Source organism: Ambystoma mexicanum, chromosome 3q (genome assembly GCF_040938575.1).
Source record: "Ambystoma mexicanum isolate Mex_15411 chromosome 3q, UKY_AmexF1_1, whole genome shotgun sequence".
Lineage (NCBI taxonomy): Eukaryota > Metazoa > Chordata > Amphibia > Caudata > Ambystomatidae > Ambystoma > Ambystoma mexicanum.
Window position 1 is genome coordinate 574,757,398 of NC_090926.1, and position 19,552 is coordinate 574,776,949.

Genomic DNA, 19,552 nt, shown 5'->3' on the forward strand with positions numbered 1-19,552 from the left:
AGGATAACAGTTCGTTGTCAAGGGCCTGTCCCTGCGAGTGTCGAGCAAACAATCTTTCCATGCTGGCCTGGAAGCCCTGGAAATCCCGGAGAATGGGATCATCCTGATTTACCAATGGAATAGACCAATCGGCAGCACAGCCACTGAGGTAAGATAGTACAAAGGCTACTTTGGTCTGGTCGTTGGGGAAGGCCCCGGGCCTGCATAAAAAGTGTAAAAGGCATTGGTTCATAAAAACGGCATATTTCTTGGGATCCCCCGCAAAACGTTCAGGCGGGGCCAAAGGCATGTGTCCAGGTAGATTGATTTGTGCCGGGTTAGTCGAACCCATTGATGTAGAAGTACCCGCGGAATCGGGTAAAGGAGTGTGCCCTGCCTGGCCCTGCAACAACCTTTTGGCCAGATCATCAGTTCTTTCCTTGGATAGGATTAATTCTCTTCTAAGAGCGTTAGTCTCCTGGCAGGCTGAGTGCACTTCTGCCCGTACTTCCCCTAAAAGCTGGGCCAGCTGATCTGTCTCGGAAGTCTCCATAGCGCCCGGGTGGGAAATTGTGGTAAGGCTTCGCGTTCTGTAACGCTCACCTGATTCCCACGGAGGCGCGGTTCTGAAGATGGACTGGAAGGGCCCCTCTATTCTGGCTTCTCTGGCTCGCAAGAATATCCTCCTGTACATGGAAAGGGAGTATTACCAACTGGCGGAAATAATGTTCAAGCCTCCCACTCCCATCCAACCCTCCACGAAACCTCTTCCACGGTTCCCCGTGAAGCCTCACCTTAGGGTTTGGAATGGTGAGCTCTCCGTCCTGCTTCAGATGCAGGGGCACGTTGAAACCCAGTTACTTCACTGGATTGGGGGTTGATGGAGTTCAGGTAAGCTTGACTGTTCAGGTAAGGCGCTGTAATAGTTCTGTTCAAAAGTTCAAGCTCTTTAATTATGTCCGTTGTCTTATTGCAGCAAGCGCTAATGCTCATGTCCTTTTCCCCTTAGGGGCCGGGGTTCGGATGCCGGGGAAATGGCGCCGACCCGAAGTGAAGCGTGCCGCTTCAGTAAATGGCAGGTAAGTTCCGGATGGGCGCTTAGGTAATGTCTTTACAAACGCTCAACAATGACTTTGTCTTTTTTCCCCTTAGGGGCCGGGGTCCGGAGATGCCAGGAAGCGGCAGGACCCGAAATGCAGAGGGAAATATCCAACAGGTAAGTCTTAAAAGGAAACTGAGCTTTCCTTATTCCTTTTCTCCCTCTCACCTTTGTTCTTGTCTTTTTTCCTTTAGGCACCGGAACGTAGCTGAATCCAGAAGATCGCTGCTGAAGATGGAAGCGCCTTGCCAAGGTGAGTGAAATGCAGCGCTGCAGCGATCGAAACGAAATGCTTTAAAAAAGATGTCTTCCTTTTCAGGATCGTCAGTGAAGTGACTCCGGAATGCAGATTTAGCATGTAAGGGCTTTTCTTCACCTAATCTCTCCTTTCTCCCCTTTCTCCCCTTGCAGGTGTTCCAGGGTGCTGGCAGGCGTGGCTGAAGTCAGGATGCAGGAGCAGACACGGTGAGCGTCCAGCTGCTAGGTGCAGAACAACGCGAAGCACGTGTGGCTGATCGGGTGTGGTTTAAATAGCCTTGGAAGAAGTTCCTGGTATGTATCCTTCCACCAATCAGGTATGTATCCTTCCCCGACCACACCCAGGTGGTGAAGTAGTCCCACAGGTAAAGTAGTCCCATTCAGGCCTCAAGAGGGCCTGGATGAAGCAGCATGGTCTGCATCAGGTAAGTGTGCACCCAAGCACTTAAACACATATCCTCTCTTATGAGCCTGGCGCCTAAGGCGCCAGGACTGGGGGCCCCTATGAGCCTGGCGCCTAAGGTGCCAGGACTGAGTCCAAAGGGCCCCGACTTGGGCCCGCTGGGACTTCCCAGGGGAAAATGATGTCTGCCTCTGGGGTTGCTGGGCCCGGCCTGGCTCCTTAGAGGCAGGCATCATGACAGTACCTATGGCTGCTCATGCTGTTGTATGTGTATGGATGGTGGTGGCAGTTGCGATATGGCTGTGGTATGGCTCATGTGTGCGAGTTGTAATGACATGTGTGTTGGGGATTGTGATGACATGTCTGAGGTTTGCCAATGCTACTCATGTACAACTGTCATGTGTGTATGTGTCCATTGTACAGTGCCCTGATGCCTGTGTTTTGTTTCTCCCTGTCTGCAGCGTCAACTGATGAAGAGGGCGGAGAAGGTGCTGTGGAGCACAGCGGCGGGGATCCCACCGCCAGCCGGAGACGCAAGGCCCGGCTCCCCTCCCATGTTGTCATCTCGTCGGGGAGTGAGGAGTCCGGTGCCGCATCCCAGGCCGCAGCTGCCGGGGGGAGGTCCAAGAGGCGGAGGTTGGAGTTGGACTCCTCGGCAGCAGAAGGGGCAGCTGGGACCCCACAGGGCCCAACAGGGGAAGATGGCACGGAGTCATCCAGGTTGGTGGGGGGTTTGGTGGAGGAGGAGGCCGTGCAAGCACCAGAGGTGGGGATCCCACTGGTGCTAGTGGTGCAGTGCAGGACCAGGGACAGGAGGCAGCACAGGCCGCCGCGGAGGTGCCTGTGTGCAATCCTGTCCCTGATCCTGTCCCTGCATCATCTTGCACCAGCAGGGATGCCTACGTCCAGACCCGTTTTCAGGCAGGGGATGAGCTCATGTCAACTGGCCTTCCTCTGCCTGCGGACGTGGCTATCTAGGTCCGGGTTGAGCCTGTCCTGGCTGGTGTGGCGTTGCGTCAACGGGCCATGCGAGGTGACCTGCAGTCTTTTCATGAAGAGACTGCACGTCATCTCGAATGGCTCGTTGACCACATCAGCCTGCTGGGACAGGTCACCCAGGCCGGATTCCTCCGTCTGATGGGGCTTGCTCCGACCCCCTCCTCAACTGGACCCCCTACGCGCCAGTCGTCCTCTGTCCCATCTTCCCACCCATCAGTCACCTGGGTGCCCTGTGGAGCTGCCCCTGACGGTGCGGCCAGGCTGGCGGAGGAGGCATCCCTGCCACAGTCGGGAGTCGGACGTCCAGCAGGGGTGGCCACATCTACGACTGCACCCCAGCCGGCGGAGGATGTGCAGGCAGCAGGAGGCAGTGCACGGGCAGAGGCACATCAGCAGCAGCAACGTGGTGGGAGCCATGAAGGCTCGGGGCCTTCAACATCGGAGGGGCAGGCATCGGCCGGAGGGCAGGAGGACCCAGGACAGAGAGTGTCTTCCGTGTGGCAGCGGTTGGGCCACGCCATAGATGCGGAGCGGCAGCGGGCGGAAGAGGCACGGCTCACAATGGTCAGGGCGGAGAACTCCATGCGGAGGGCCCTGAGGCGGGCCGAGTGCCTCGAGGCAATCCGAAGGGGTTTGGAGGTGGAGACGTCGACGGCCCTGCGGACCCTCGGGGCCATGGAGGAGGACCGCCTCCGGGACATTGAGGAGGAGTTCGATGATGCCCTGGCCTGGGACATCCACAAGTGAGCCGTGAAACTAGCCCGCTGCCCTTGTACATAGTTATGTAGGTAGTGTTAGGTTTCATTTTTGTTTTTATTTTATTTGGACCTTTCGGACATTGGCCACATTTTTGTATATAGTTTATTTTATTAGTTAGTGTAGTTAGATAGGTTTCCTTTATTGTGTTGGGATAATGGACCCTGGCTTGTTCCCATGTACATAGTTCACAGTTGGATTGTATTTTTTTTCACTTTTTAACCATGGAGCAATGGCTTTCTTTTTTATTTCCCATTGGATTTTGTTTTGTGGACATTGACTTTGGACAACATTACTTTGGAATTTTATTTTTGGTTTTGCTTTTTTTAACGGACATGCTTCTTTTCATTTTTGTACATTCACGTTTCGGTTTGTTCATTTTTTATTCTATTTATGTTTCCTTTAATACATATTTTTTTGGTGAACTTCAATGTGTGGTATCTCATTGGTTTCATGCATTTCATGATATGTGTTTTGAGATTCACTGACACCCATTGGGTGTATGTGAGGGAAATGTGTTTGTTTCGGAACTTTCAATTGGTGTTCTGTGATGTAATTGCAAATTATGAGTGGGTGGATGCAATACTTGGGTGGGTGTTTTGCATTTGGAGGCTGACCATAGGGACCAGGGATCTAGATTGTGATGACATGTTGGCTGGGGAACATGAGTTGCACATGGGTGGGGGCCTGCTGGCAGGTGCCCCACAGTGCTGGGGGGTGGGGGTGGTGGGGAACATGAGTTGGACATGGGTGGGGGCCTGCTGGCAGGTGCCCCACGGTGCTGGGGGGTGGGGGGAGTGGGGAACATGAGTTGGACATGGGTGGGGGCCTTCTGGCAGGTGCCCCACAGTGCTGGGGGGTGGGGGTGGTGGGGAACATGAGTTGGACATGGGTGGGGGCCTGCTGGCAGGTGACCCACAGTGCTGGGGGGTGGGGGTGGTGGGAGACATGGGTGGGGGCCTGCTGGCAGGTGCCCCACAGTGCTGGGGGGTGGGGGTGGTGGGGAACATGAGTTGGACATGGGTGGGGGCCTGCTGGCAGGTGCCCCACAGTGCTGGGGGGTGGGGGTGGTGGGAGACATGGGTGGGGGCCTGCTGGCAGGTGCCCCACAGTGCTGGGGGGTGGGGGTGGTGGGAGACATGGGTGGGGGCCTGCTGGCAGGTGCCCCACAGTGCTGGGGGGTGAGGGTGGTGGGGAACATGAGTTGGACATGGGTGGGGGCCTGCTGGCAGGTGCCCCACAGTGCTGGGGGGTGGGGGTGGTGGGGAACATGAGTTGGCCATGGGTGGGGGCCTGCTGGCAGGTGCCCCACAGTGCTGGGGGGTGGGGGTGGTGGGAGACATGGGTGGGGGCCTGGTGGAGGCTGCCCCTGCACTGCTGGGGGCTGGGGGTGGTTTGAGACATGGGTGGGGGCCTGGTGGATGCTGCCCCTGGTGGCTGGGGGGTGGGGGTGCTGGGAGACATGGGTGGGGGTCTGGTGGAGGCTGCCCCTGGTGACTGGGGGGGTGGGGGTGCTGGGAGACATGGGTGGGGGCCTGGTGGCGGCTGCCCCTGGTGGCTGGGGGGTGGGGGTGGTGGGAGACATGGGTGGGGCCTGCTGGCAGGTGCCCCACAGTGCTGGGGGTGGGGGTGGTGGGGAGCATGAGTTGGACATGGGTGGGGGCCTGCTGGCAGGTGCCCCACAGTGCTGGGGGGTGGGGGTGGTGGGGAACATGAGTTGGACATGGGTGGGGGCCTGCTGGCAGGTGCCCCACAGTGCTTGTCACGTCCGCTCCCTCTAGGGGGCGGCTCACGTGGACTTTCTGGCACAGGTGGAGACGAATTTCATGCATCGCCTCTACCTCCTCCAACATGGCGGTAGCAAGGAAAAGCAGCGCTCCAGCCTTCCGAATCCGAGAGTGTCGGATGACTCCGCCCCCAACCTCGCAGAATGGATTTCCTTCGGCGGCGTCTTCGGTCCAGCGCGTTGCTACTGTTTTCAGAGGCCATGCTCCGTGAGTTCGTAATTCTAGGATAGCTCTTTTTACCCTTCGAATACTCCGCTTGTCTGTAATCTTTCAACCGTCTCTCCCTTTTCTCAGTATCAGACTCCTCATTCCTTGGTCCTCTTCCCTACCAGCTCTCCACACACTTACACCGAAGGCATTGGTTCTACACTCTGCAGTACGTATAGTTCCGTACCCCCCCCCAGCATACAACATACTTTCATTCATTCCATCACTAACCTTTTTCCATTCTTCAGTCTCTTCAGCAAGGACAGGGAGTTACTTTCTACCACGCGCTGAACAGAATACGACCTTCGTGCAAGCCGTTTTACACCCCCTCAACAGACATTCAGACTTAAAGGTATATCGCGCACCAGAGTCCTACTGCAGCAATCTCTCCCTTTTCTAAACACCACCTGGTTTTTCTCTTTAGTTCGCGATCGCAAGTCCAACTCCCGAAGTCACTCCTGGGAATCAAGACTCGCCCATCGCTTCTTTTGAGTTCCTGGCACAACAGGGTTTTCTCCCCCACGAGGGTTTCCCTGACTTCCCCTCCTCGACCTGGGGTTCTCCGGCGCGGGGAGAGGAGGTTAGGTGAGCTTTCCATTCTTCTCTACGAATTCCTCCTGGACCAGGTTAGTGTTGTCTTGTTGTTTATCTGATATCTGCAGTAGGGACTGTGAACACCGAACCTTTGGAATAAAAGGTACATAGATTGTAACAGTAACAGTTAGCAACGCTCTAATTTTTTCAAGACTACACCGGCCTCACAGTCTTTATTGATAGAATCAGAGGATCCATTATGGACCAACAAATACAACAATTAATGGCAGCGGTTCAGTCCCTGTCATCCGAGGTCCAGCAATTGAGGCTAGAGAATACCAGCTTGAGGCAACAGGTGGGTCGAGCAGCCCCTAGCTCGGAAGTACCTCCTGGCCCATTACCCACAGGACGTTTTGATGGTAATCCCCATGCAGTCAAGGAATTTCTTGAGTCCTGTTCTGTACAGTTCGCCTTAAAGGCAGCCTTTTTCCCGACAGATAGAGACAAGGTGGGCCATATGATTGCCCAAATGTCAGGGGCTGCGTTAGCTTGGGCCACTCCTTTGGTTACCAGTAACAATCCCATACTCGATTCCTACCCTGCTTTTTGTAACAGCATAAAGAGTATGTTTGGGAGACAGGAGATAACCATTGCCTCACAGGAAAAATTATTGGATTGTAAACAGGGTAGTCAGGATCTCCTTTCCTATATCACACGCTTTAAGCAACTAGCTTCTGACACGGCATGGGCCGATGAAGCTTTGATGACCATATTCCGAAGAGGACTTTCTGAGGATTTAAAGGACGAGGTGTCCCGAGCCCCACGTCCACATAACATGGCGGAATACATCTCACTGGTTATGCAGTTAGACTATAGACTGCAAGAAAGATAGAAGGAAAGAAGAAAAGGAAAGAGCAGACAAACCACTGAAGGTACCCTGTCTCCTATTAGACCAGTTCCTTCTGAGTAGCCGATGCAAATAGGGAATACGAGAGGCCCTTTATCCGTGGGTGAACGTACCAGAAGGCGTACTCAGGGTCTTTGTATGTATTGTTGAGTGGGCTCTCACTTGGTCAAGGAATGTCCCCATACTCCCCCTAGGAAGGCGGGAACCGCCAGCGCCCGACCGTAAGGGGAACGACGGTGCAGGGTTCCAGAGTTACTAGTTCCCTTCAAAGCATTCCCAGGGTTCAACAAGATTTATCCACAGAAAACCAGATGATAGTACTTGAAGTTAAGCTAGCCTGGGGTAGCACAAGATTGGAAAACGTGCCCGCACTTATCGATAGCGGTGCCGCAGGAAATTTTTTAGATGACACATTTGCTACTAAACAGGGGATTTCAAAAGTACCCAAGGCATTAATGATCCCGGTTGAGAGTGTGGACGGTAGCCCTCTTACTTCCGGTCCCATAAAAGACCACACTTCTCCTCTCATGATGACTATAGCGGCACATCAAGAGATCCTGAAATTAGATTTAATCAAGACTGCACATTATCCTGTAATCTTAGGATTGCCATGGCTGAGATTTCACAACCCCTTTATTAACTGGAGAGCTGGTACTCTTTTTTTGGGGTCAGAACATTGTGTTCACAACTGCCATAACTTAGTCGCCTCCACCTCCAAGAACAAGCACTCTCAAGAGTCTTTTTGTGTCACAAATAAGATTCTTAACTAAGTAAACACTCTTCCTCAGGAATATCAGGAATTCTACCAGGTATTTGCAAAAACAGAATTCACCGAATTGCCACCTCACCGCAGAGATGACTGTTGTATAGATCTGATTCCGAATAGTCCTCTCCCCTTTGGCCGCATGTACATATTGTCCGCCAAGGAAAAAGAGGTACTGAAAAAATATCTGAAGACAAATCTAGAAAACGGCTTAATCACGGAATCCACCCCTCCTGCAGCGGCGTCACTCTTCTTTATTCCAAAGAAAAACACGACCGAGTTGCGTCCCTGCATTGACTTCAGAGGGTTAAATAAGATCACAGTGCCGGACAAGTATCCCATGCCGCTTATCCCGGATATCTTGGAAGCGCTAAGAGGAGCTAGACTCTGCACTAAACTGGATCTACGCGGTGCTTATCACCTCATCCGCATAAGAAAAGGAGACGAATGGAAGACCGCCTTTCGGACACCATTCGGTCATTTCCAATATAGTGTAATGCCATTTGGATTAGCCAATGCCCCGGCAATATTCCAAAGGTTTATGGACCACATTTTTGCAGATATAGCCCTACATTTTGTCATTGTCTATTTAGATGACATTTTGGTATTTTCATCCACCCTTGCAGACCATGTCATTCATGTTAAAGAAGTCTTACACAGACTACAGAAGAACCATCTCTTTTGTAAATTAGAGAAATGCGAATTCCATAAAAACAAAGTGGCATATCTAAGGTATATCCTGTCCGATCAAGGAGTCTCCATGGACCCCTCAAAGGTGTCAGCTATCCTTGATTGGCCAGCCCCCAAGTCGGTTAAAGAAATACAGCGATTTCTTGGCTTTGCGAATTTCTACAGGCGCTTCATTCCTCATATTTCTACCCTCACCCATCCCATCACTCGTCTGCTAAAGAAAGGGGTTGTATTTCGGTGGACAAATGAAACTCAGGAATCCTTTCAGGAGCTAAAAGCCCTATTTACTAGAGCTCCTATCTTGGCAATGCCGGATCAGCTTCACAGATTCATAGTGGAATCAAATGCCTCAGACCAGTGTATCGGAGCGGTTCTGTTACAACCGGACGACAGGGGGTTCGAAAGACCCATTGCTTACCTATCGAAGACTCTGTCCCCGGCAGAAGTAAATTACACAGTTCTCGAGAAAGAATTGCTCGCGATCAAGAGGGCCTTTGAAGAATGGCGTCATTTACTTTTGGGAGCATTATTTCCTATTGAAATAAGAACCGACCATCACAACCTCCGAGCACTGCAATATGCCCAAACTAACAATAGTAGACAAGCTAGATGGGCGCATTTTTTTTCACCCTTCCGGGTTACATTTACTTTCATACCGGGCAAGACTAATCTCAAAGCGGATGCTTTATCCCGCAGTAATCCACGAAGGGGAGCTCCCTTTCAGCCTGAACCTATGTTTCCCAACCTGGTCACAGTGCCTGTTGTCCATTCTTTTCTTCAAAAGGTAGCACTAAGGACAAGAAATCTGGACTTGGATCAGGACGATACCCTGCGAGAACTAGGACTTACTGCTGATCGGGGTCTTCTTTTCAAGGAAGACAAGATGTACCTTCCCGATCAAGGACTACAAGTAGAAGTACTTCAAATGTGTCATGACTCCAAGGCAGCTGGGCATAGAGGTACTCTCAATACTACAGAACAAATTCAACGGCACTTCTGGTGGCCGACACTTCGCAAGGATGTAAGGGACTATGTTGCGTCTTGTCCGGTGTGTCTACAAACCAAGACCCCAAGGATTTCTCCTATTGGCAAACTTATCCTGACCCAAATTCCTACGAAACCTTGGCAAATAATATCAACGGACTTTATCGTGGATTTACCAAGGTCAGAGGGTTGTAATACCATCATGGTGACAATAGACTCTTTGACCAAATTGGCGCATTTCGTCCCTCTCCCATCTGTTCCATCTGCACCTGTTATGACCAGGGTATTCGTGGAACACATTTTTTCACTCCACGGACTACCGGAGGTCATTATCTCGGATCGAGGACCACAATACACGTCACAGTACTGGAAACATGTTTGTCGTTTACTAGGGATCTCAAGAGCGCTCAGTTCAGGATACCACCCTCAGACCAACGGCCATCCTGAACGTTTAAATCAAACTCTGGAAGCATATCTAAGATGTTATATATCAGCTTTACAAGATAATTGGAAGGCTTTACTGCTTATAGCAGAATTTGCTTATAATAATGCGGTTCATTCCACCATACGTGTTAGTCCTTTCTTTAGTACGTTTGGATTTCACCCGGAGGTGTACCCATCAACGGTTCCCACGGATACTTCGTATCCGGATTTAGACGGGTTGATAACCTCCATTCAACAAGGACATCGAAATGCACAGGTAGCTCTAAAGGATGCTCATGAACGCTATAAGATACAAGCCGACAAACATCGGAGTCCCACACCTTCCATTCAAGTTGGTGACAAGGTCTGGTTGTCGAGTAAATATCTCCCCAAGAGTTTGAAACCTTCAAAATTATCGCCGAGATACTTTGGACCATTTTTGGTTCTTGAAAATAAAGGTCTGGCTGCTTTCAAGTTACGTCTCCCTTTTTCTTGGAAACGCATACACCCTACATTCCATGTTTCTCAGTTGAAGCCTGACGTACAATCCCGATTCCATGTGTCCAAGAAGGGAACTCCCCCTACGGTCCTGACAAGTGAAGGACCGGAATACGAAGTCTCCTCAATCTGTGATTCACGCTATAGAAGAGGGATGCAACAGTTTCTTATAGACTGGAAGGGATATTCTCAGGCGGAACGTTCTTGGGAACCCGCCTCAGCGGTTCATGCTCCTAGTTTGGTTAGCAGGTTTTACCGGCTACATCCTGGTAAACCGGGTTTCGTCGCCCTTCGGAGGGGGCATACTGTCACGTCCGCTCCCTCTAGGGGGCGGCTCACGTGGACTTTCTGGCACAGGTGGAGACAAATTTCATGCATCGCCTCTACCTCCTCCAACATGGCAGTAGCAAGGAAAAGCAGCGCTCCAGCCTTCCGAATCCGAGAGTGTCGGATGACTCCGCCCCCAACCTCGCAGAATAGATTTCCTTCGGCGGCGTCTTCGGTCCAGCGCGTTTCTACTGTTTTCAGAGGCCACGCTCCGTGAGTTCGTAATTCTAGGATAGCTCTTTTTACCCTTCGAATACTCCGCTTGTCTGTAATCTTTCAACCGTCTCTCCCTTTTCTCAGTATCAGACTCCTCTGTCCTTGGTCCTCTTCCCTACCAGCTCTCCACACACTTACACCGAAGGCATTGGTTCTACACTCTGCAGTACCTATAGTTCCGTACCGCCCCCCAGCATACAACATACTTTCATTCATTCCATCACTAACCTTTTTCCATTCTTCAGTCTCTTCAGCAAGGACAGGCAGTTACTTTCTACCACGCGCTGAACAGAATACGACCTTCGTGCAAGCCGTTTTACACCCCCTCAACAGACATTCAGACTTAAAGGTATATCGCGCACCAGAGTCCTACTGCAGCAATCTCTCCCTTTTCTAAACACCACCTGGTTTTTCTCTTTAGTTCGCGATCGCAAGTCCAACTCCCGAAGTCACTCCTGGGAATCAAGACTCGCCCATCACTTCTTTTGAGTTCCTGGCACAACAGGGTTTTCTCCCCCACGAGGGTTTCCCTGACTTCCCCTCCTCGACCTGGGTTTCTCCGGCGCGGGGAGAGGAGGTTAGGTGAGCTTTCCATTCTTCTCTACGAATTCCTCCTGGACCAAGTTAGTGTTGTCTTGTTGTTTATCTGATATCTGCAGTAGGGACTGTGAACACCGAACCTTTGGAATAAAAGGTACATAGTTTGTAACAGTAACAGTGCTGGGGGGGTGGGGGTGGTGTGAGACATGGATGGGGGCCTGGTGGTGGGTGCCCCTGCACTGCTTGGGGGTGGGGGTGGTGGGGAACATGAGTTGGACATGGGTGGGGGCCTGCTGGCAGGTGCCCCACAGTGCTGGGGGGTGGGGGTGGTGGGAGACATGGGTGGGGGCCTGGTGGAGGCTGCCCCTGCACTGCTGGGGGGTGGGGGTGGTGGGAGACATGGGTGGGGGCCTGGTGGAGGCTGCCCCTGCACTGCTGAGGGGTGGGGGTGGTGGGAGACATGGGTGGGGGCATGGTGAAGGCTGCCCCTGGTGGCAGGGGGGTGGGGGTGCTGGGAGACATGGGTGGGGGCCTGGTGGAGGCTGCCCCTGCACTGCTGGGGGGTAGGGGAGGGTGGGAGACATGGGTGGGGGCCTGGTGGAGGCTGCCCCTGGGGAGTGGCGGGTGGGGGTGCTGGGAGACATGGGTGGGGGCCTGGTGGAGGCTGCCCCTGGTGGCTGGGGGGTGGGGTTGCTGGGAGACATGGGTGGGGGCCTGGTGGAGGCTGCCCCTGGTGACTGGGGGGGTGGGGGTGCTGGGAGACATGGGTGGGGGCCTGGTGGAGGCTGCCCCTGGTGGCTGGGGGGTGGGGTGGTGGGAGACATGGGTGGGGCCTGCTGGCAGGTGCCCCACAGTGCTGGGGGGTGGGGTTGGTGGGGAACATGAGTTGGACATGGGTGGGGGCCTGCTGGCAGGTGACCCACAGTGGTGGGGGTGGTGGGGAACATAAGTTGGACATGGGTGGGGGCCTGCTGGCAGGTGCTCCACAGTGCTGGGGGGTGGGGTGGGGGTGGTGGGAGACATGGGTGGGGGCCTGCTGGCAGGTGCCCCACAGTGCTGAGGGGTGGGGGTGGTGGGGAACATGAGTTGGACATGGGTGGGGGCCTGCTGGCAGGTGCCCCACAGTGCTGGGTGGTGGGGAACATGGGTTGGACATGGGTGGGGGCCTGCAGGCAGGTGCCCCACAGTGCTGGGGGGTGGGGGTGCTGGGAGACATGGGTGGGGGCCTGGTGGAGGCTGCCCCTGCACTGCTGGGGGGTGGCGGGGGGGGTGGGAGACATGGGTGGGGGCCTGGTGGAGGCTGCCCCTGGGGTGTGGGGGGTGGGGGTGCTGGGAGACATGGGTGGGGGCCTGGTGGAGGCTGCCCCTGGTGACTGGGGGGGTGGGGGTGGTGCGAGACATGGGTGGGGGCCTGGTGGATGCTGCCCCTTGTGGCTGGGGGGTGGGGGTGCTGGGAGACATGGGTGGGGGCCTGGTGGAGGCTGCCCCTGGTGACTGGGGGGGTGGGGGTGTTGGGAGACATGGGTGGGGGCCTGGTGGAGGCTGCCCCTGGTGGCTGGGGGGTGGGGGTGGTGGGAGACATGGGTGGGGCCTGCTGGCAGGTGCCCCACAGTGCTGGGGGGTGGGGGTGGTGGGGAGCATGAGTTGGACATGGGTGGGGGCCTGCTGGCAGGTGCCCCACAGTGCTGGGGGTGGGGGTGGTGGGAGACATGGGTGGGGGCCTGGTGGAGGCTGTCCCTGCACTGCTGGGGGGTGGGGTGGTGGGAGACATGGGTGGGGGCCTGGTGGAGGCTGTCCCTGCACTGCTGGGGGGTGGGGGTGGTGGGAGACATGGGTGGGGCCTGCTGGCAGGTGCCCCACAGTGCTGGGTGGTGGGGAACATGAGTTGGACATGGGTGGGGGCCTGCTGGCAGGTGCCCCACAGTGCTGGGGGGTGGGGGTGGTGGGGAACATGAGTTGGACATGGGTGGGGGCCTGCTGGCAGGTGCCCCACAGTGCTGGGGGGTGGGGGTGGTGGGAGACATGGGTGGGGGCCTGCTGGCAGGTGCCCCACAGTGCTGGGGGGGTGGGGGTGGTGGGGAACATGAGTTGGACATGGGTGGGGGCCTGCTGGCAGGTGCCCCACAGTGCTGGGGGCTGGGGGTGGTGGGAGACATGGGTGGGGGCCTGGTGGTGGGTGCCCCTGCACTGCTGGGGGCTGGGGGTGGTGGGGAACATGAGTTGGACATGGGTGGGGGCCTGCTGGCAGGTGCCCCACAGTGCTGGGGGGTGGGGGTGGTGGGGAACATGAGTTGGACATGGGTGGGGGCCTGCTGGCAGGTGACCCACAGTGCTGGGGGGTGGGGGTGGTGGGGAACATGAGTTGGACATGGGTGGGGGCCTGCTGGCAGGTGCCCCACAGTGCTGGGGGGTGGGGTGGTGGGAGACATGGGTGGGGGCCTGGTGGAGGCTGCCCCTGCACTGCTGGGGGGTGGGAGTGGTGGGAGACATGGGTGGGGGCCTGGTGGAGGCTGCCCTGCACTGCTGGGGGGTGGGGGTGGTGGGAGACATGGGTGGGGGCCTGGTGGAGGTTGCCCCTGGTGGCTGGGTGGTGGGTGTGCTGGGAGACATGGGTGGGGGCCTGGTGGAGGCTGCCCCTGCACTGCTGGGGGGTGGGGTGGGAGACATGGGTGGGGGCCTGGTGGAGGCTGCCCCTGGGGGGTGGGGGTGGTGGGAGACATGGGTGGGGCCTGCTGGCAGGTGCCCCACAGTGCTGGGGGGTGGGGGTGGTGGAGAACATGAGTTGGACATGGGTGGGGGCCTGCTGGCAGGTGCCCCACAGTGCTGGGGGGTGGGGGTGGTGGGGAACATGAGTTGGACATGGGTGGGGGCCTGCTGGCAGGTGCCCCACAGTGCTGGGGGGTGGGGGTGGTGTGCGACATGGGTGGGGGCCTGGTGGAGGCTGCCCCTGCACTGCTGGGGGTTGGGGGTGGTGGGAGACATGGGTGGGGGCCTGGTGGAGGCTGCCCCTGCACTGCTGGGGGGTGGGGTTGGTGGGAGACATGGGTGGGGGCCTGGTGGAGGCGGCCCCTGGTGGCCGGGGGTGCTGGGAGACATGGGTGGGGGCCTGGTGGAGGCTGCCCCTGCACTGCTGGGGGGTGGGGTGTCATGATCTCTGCTTCCAAAAGTTCAGGGTTTTCCCAACTCCCTTGGAAGCAGATTCATAACCCAGGTTCCGAGTGCCAACCAGTCCCAATTGGGACCTTTTGGACCCAGTCCTGGCGCCAGTGGCACCAGGCTCATAAATATGCCCAGTCTCAGCGCTGGAAGCGCCGGGCTCATAATGCTTGGGTGGACTTACCTGCAGCAGACCATGCTGCTTACTTGCCTGCCAGTTGAGCCTCTGATCCTCTTCTGTTTGGAACTACTTTTCCTGTTGGGTGGGGCAGGAGCCACTCCCTAGGTTCAGAACACTGGAACTCTTCTGGAAAGCAGGAACTCTTTTCTTACCTAGGCGTGGCTGTGGAAGGAGACACCTAAGCACTACAGGAGGCTATTTAAACCACACTCGATGGATGAATCTTGCTTTGCGTTATTCTGCATCCTCTGCAGCAGAACGCTCATCGTGTCTTCTGCATCTGATCCTGGGCCTAAGGAAAAAGGCTTACCATCCTGAATCCAGTCTTCAGCAACACTTATAAAGACAAGAAAGAACAGGTTAGCATTACGGTCTTCAGTGACAGCTCTTCACTTACCTGGGCCATCGGCTGTCACCAACGCCTCGCGCTGCATTCTGAAAGACAAAGGCTTACCTACTCTTTGTGCGCTCCCGAGGTCTTCACACTGCATTCCGGCATCTGAAAGACAAAAGCTTACCAACTCTTTGCACGCTCCGGAGGCCTTCGGCGCTGCATCCCGCATCTGAAAGACAAAACAAGGTGCGTTTAAAGACATTGGGGAACTTTAATACTCACGTGCCATTACTCCTTTCCACATCTAACCCAGTGGGTATTCCGGCACCCTGCAGCCGCTCCGAACTTGTACCTGCAAAATAAAAAGACAGTTAGAGCGCATCGTGAAGCAGGCAACAAGCGCTTACTTACGTGCTTCCAGGCGCTTCTATTCATCACACGGGCTCCATCTTCAACTCACTTCAGCCCGTCATCCACCATCGCCGGAACCCTGCAAAACAAGAGACATCATTACTAAAGACTTTAAGACATTAGAATTACTCGAAACTTACCGTTCAGTAAACGACGGACATCAGTCCTCTGAAGTCAAGAGGCCTGCTCCCCTTATCCAGTGAAGAAACTGGTTACAGCACCCTGCCCCGAGGCAGATGGAGAGCACGGCGTTCACTTACCTAAGGTGAGAGCGTTAACCTTCGGGGTTCTACAGGAGAAGAGAAAGGGAAGAAGAGAGAGACATTCAATAACCCAGTTCATTAATCCCATATTTTCTATCTGCAGACATCTTACCCTTCGAGTCAAACATACAGTGCACAGAGGTCCAGCCCAAAGAGCCAGCCGTGTGTTACACATCACCTTTGAAGATACGGTATACGCCCAGTCAAGACCGGCGCCTCTACGGGAATCAGGTGAGCGTTACATGGGGGTGGTGGGAGACGTGTGGGGGCCTGGTGGAGGCTGCCCTTGGTGGCTGGGGGGTGGGGGTGCTGGGAGACATGGGTGGGGGCCTGGTGGTGGGTGCCCCTGCACTGCTTGGGGGTGGGGGTGGTGGGGGAACATGAGTTGGACATGGGTGGGGGCCTGGTGGTGGGTGCCCCTGGTGGCTGGGGGTGCAGGGGGACATGCGTTGGTGGGCAGTAGTGCAAGTTGACATGTGGGTTGGCTGGTGGGCATGGCCATGGTGGATGGGGTGCCTGCAGGACATGTGCTGGGTAGGCCCCTGTGGTGTGAGCCACCTGCAGGGGCCGTGGAGGGTGTAGAGGGAACACCTGGGAGGACCCACACGTGCAATTCACATGTGCTGCTCCCTGCGCACCCCTGTAATACACGTACCCTGATGAGATCGCGTGTGGAACTTCCCGCGCACCCCTGGAATACACGTACCCCGCTCAATCGCGTGTGTAACTTCCCGCGCGCCCCTGGAATACACGTACCCCGCTCAATCGCGTGTGTAACTTCCCGCGCGCCCCTGAAATACACGTACCCCGCTCAATCGCGTGTGTGACTTCCCGCGCACCCCTGTAATACATGTACCCCGCTCAATCGCGTGTGTGACTTCCCGCGCGCCCCCGAAATACACGTACCCCGCTCAATCGCGTGTGTAAGTTCCCGTGCGCCCCCGAAATACACGTACCCCGCTCAATCGCGTGTGTAACTTCCCGCGCGCCCCCGAAATACACGTACCCCGCTCAATCGCGTGTGTAACTTCCCGCGTGCCCCCGAAATACACGTACCCCGTTCAATCGCGTGTGTAACTTCCCGCGCACCCCCGAAATACACGTACCCCGCTCAATCACGTGTGTAACTTCCCGCGCGCCCCGGAAATACACGTACCCCGCTCAATCGCGTGTGTGACTTCCCACGCACCCCCGAAATACACGTACCCCGCTCAATTGCGTGTGTAACTTCCCGCGCGCCTCCAAAATACACGTACCCCGCTCAATCGCGTGTGTAACTTCCCGCGCGCCCCCGAAATACACGTACCCCGCTCAATCGCGTGTGTAACTCCCCGCGCGCCCCCGAAATACACGTACCCCGCTCGCACAGGCCCAATTGCTGTATGTTGCCACTTTTGTGATGCGCTGGGACTCTACCGCCTGCCTTCGTGTGGCGGACGTGTTTCAGCTTGTGCGTGTCTTTGGCTGTGTGTGGCTTTGCCCTATTCGATTCCATGAATATGTGTGGTTCGAGTGCGTGTGGGCGTTCCGTCTGCCTCCCTGCAGTACATCCACAGTTACGCCCTTATTTTCGCGCGTTGTTCCCCATTCCGCGCGTTACGCCCCGTGTCCCGCCCACTTTCTGGTGTATGCGCTGAGGTTGTGCGCTTTCACTGTGCGCGTCGCGCACGCCTTTCGGGATGTTGCAGTGACTTGTGCGCCATGCACGGGTTTGGCACACATCCCGAGGTGTACACGCGCAGGGACTTCCATGAATCGCACGCGTGCGCGTGCGCCTGTTTTTTCCCGCTTGCGCCTGCTTGCGCCTTCTTGCGCGAAGATTTTCGGCGCACGTTTGTTCCATGAATCGGCCCCTTACTATTCTAATAGAATAGTAGAGACCAATTTTAATGCACGTGAAGGCTGTCAAATATATTAAGAACTCACGATCAGGGTTATTTTTATACACAAAATTATTCCATCTCAATCTTTATGCGATAAATTGGCATTTTCTTGTGTGTGGAAAGATTACTAAGCTACGTGGGTCTATTGAAGCAGAAACTAAAAGCCATGAGATTCCTAGAAGGGCCATTATTGAGAGCTCTGCATATTTTTAAAGTTTTGACTGCCTAACAAATGTGAATATTACAAAAAGGGTTTACAGTTTGAAAACCTCTGGTTCATCCTTGGAAGGGAAATGCCCTACAGTTATAAAATAATTCCTATTACTAAGGTCTTCAGATATAGCTACTATCATAAATGTGTCCTTTCAGAGGGGATCTTTCTGACTCTACTGAAAAAAGATACAGTCCCCCCACTTTTCGAGAAAAAAAAACAGCAGATCCTGAGGTTTTGTCAACTTTCAGGCCCATATCTAACCTTCCCTTCCTTAGTAAGATCATGGAAGAAGAGGTCACCTATCGATAGTTCAAGTTTTTTATGTACCTGAGATAAACATTTGGCCACTAGAGATCGAGGAGACTCAGCAGTCCTGATTCTCCTCAATCCCTCAACCACTTAGACACAGTAGATCATAATATACTGATTCAGCGACTTAAGTCTCAGAGTCAGATGTATGTGTCAGGACCAGTACTGGCTTGGCTAAAATCTTACTTGCCTGGCAGAAGTCAAAACGTCCAACTTGGAAAAAGTATGTTGTTGTGCCACAGAGCTCAGCACTTTCAGCCTGTAACGCACATCATTGAAACCTGGGGTTTTGACTACCAATTCTTTTGCAGATTATGCACAGTTTATAGTGGACTTGCATAACTATAATGACACATGTTATGTTATGTCCAAAAGGCCTGCCCAAGTACTCAAAGTGCCCCAATAGTTGAAAGCAGTTTTCCATTTGTCACTTTATTTTTTAATGTGAATTAGACTGCACTCAAATTAACGTGTTTTATGCTACACCTCTAACATGGGCTAGATTAGTCACTTTCTCTCTGGTGCTGGCCATGGTGGCTGGCAATTACACCAATTTTTAATGAGATAAGTAGCTGAGGCCAAAGGGCTTTGCACACTGCTGACCCTGAGGCCACTGAAAGCCGACACTACATCCACACGTTCCTTGGCCCCTTTTTAGCCACAGTTGGCTTCCTAGCAGGACCATATTATATTTAGCTGCAATTTTAGCATAGCCAATGTGCTATATCTAGCTGCATTTATTAGCGTGGCCGCTGAGTTAAATGTAGCTGCCTCTTTGAGTATAGCAATGCGTTATATTTAGCTGAATTTCCGACTATAGCCACTGTGTTATATTTAGCCGCATTTTGAGCATAGCCACTGAGGTAATTACGGCTGTATTTTTGAGTATAGGCACTGTGTTATCTTTAGCGGCATTCTGAATATAGCCACTGTTATATTAAGTTGCATTTTTTAGTATAGCCACTGTGCTATATTTAGCTAAATTTGATAGTATAGCCACTTAGTTTAATTCAGCTGTACTTTGAATATAGCCACTTTATTGATTTTAACTGGGCTTTGAATTCATTCCCATCAAAATCTAACGGCATTGAGATTATAGCCACTGTTTTAAATGTAGCGACATTTGAAATATAGCCACTCAGTCGAATTTAGCCGTGCATTGAATTTGCCTCCATCTAAATTCAGCTGCATTTTGAGTATAGGCACTGTATATAACTTAGCTTTGCCCACTTCTAAATCTATCTGAATTGTGATTATAGCCCTGTTTTAAAATCAGCAGCATTCTTGAGTATACGCACTGTTATATTCAGCTGCATTTTGAGTATAGCCACTGTGTAGAATTTTGCTGTGCTTTGAATTCGACCCTTCTAAATTAAGCTGCATCTAAGAAACCAAGAAACCAGCCAGGGCACACAGGTACGTATCACACTC